The sequence below is a fragment of the Trachymyrmex cornetzi genome, unplaced genomic scaffold (assembly GCF_001594075.2).
Source record: "Trachymyrmex cornetzi isolate Tcor2-1 unplaced genomic scaffold, Tcor1.1 scaffold33, whole genome shotgun sequence".
NCBI lineage: Eukaryota > Metazoa > Arthropoda > Insecta > Hymenoptera > Formicidae > Trachymyrmex > Trachymyrmex cornetzi.
In genome coordinates this window covers 41972-42874 of record NW_017298003.1, presented here as the reverse complement: position 1 = coordinate 42874, position 903 = coordinate 41972, and positions in this window count along the sequence as shown.

The following is a 903-nucleotide window of genomic DNA, read 5'->3' as shown; positions in this document are numbered from 1 at the left end:
CAGCCAGTCAGATTGCCAGCACAGTAGCACGCAAGCAATCCAGCAGGAAAAAAAGCATCGTGTGCCGCTGGCTTAATTTATCAAAAAGCTTTAAGAATATAATTAATTATATGTTAGTTTGTGTTTGCTCTGAGGAAGGCTCAAAAGTGAACCGAAACATGTAAGCGTGTTTAGTGAATAAAGAAGTTTCACGCTTCATAGGTATACTATTTGCGCGACGTCTTCTGCGCCTGACTCCTAGTGCCCTTACTCTTTCCAATTCTTAGATTTATAAGAAGACTTGGTTAGTTTGATTTGTTATACGGACTTATGGCTTAACACAGTGGAAATACTTGCCGCGCGGCAAAATGCGACGCAGTAAGCAATAAGCTTACAGCTCTTAATATGTTCATTGTAGAGACCCTATACCAGAGTCTAGACACGAGAGAGATAACTTTTTGATTGGTCCGTCATTTGTGGCAACTCCCGCTCCAATTCAAACTTAGATAACCTTATAAATTCAAATAGGAGAAATGAATACATAAATTTTTTAGAATATTTTTTATTAAAAACTTATTAGAGTAACTGAAATATTTGAAAATCTATAAATATTGATGATAACAATTATACACATACTGTCTGTAAATACTAATAATATTAATGACATTCATAATAAAAATATTTATTTTAATTACATTAAATATTTCATTCATTTTATTGTAAAAAATTCAGACATACTAATTTCGTAAAGAAGTGAATTATTTATGTTGGTATCTAATCTTCTCGGTTAGCATTTTTGACCCATACAGCTTGTCGTTCAGGATTTCTAGGAAATCTTTTCATTATAGGTGTTAAACTTAATTCATGCCGTTTTTCGTCTCCAAAATTGATTTGTTTCGAAAGGAAGATGAATGAATACTTTAA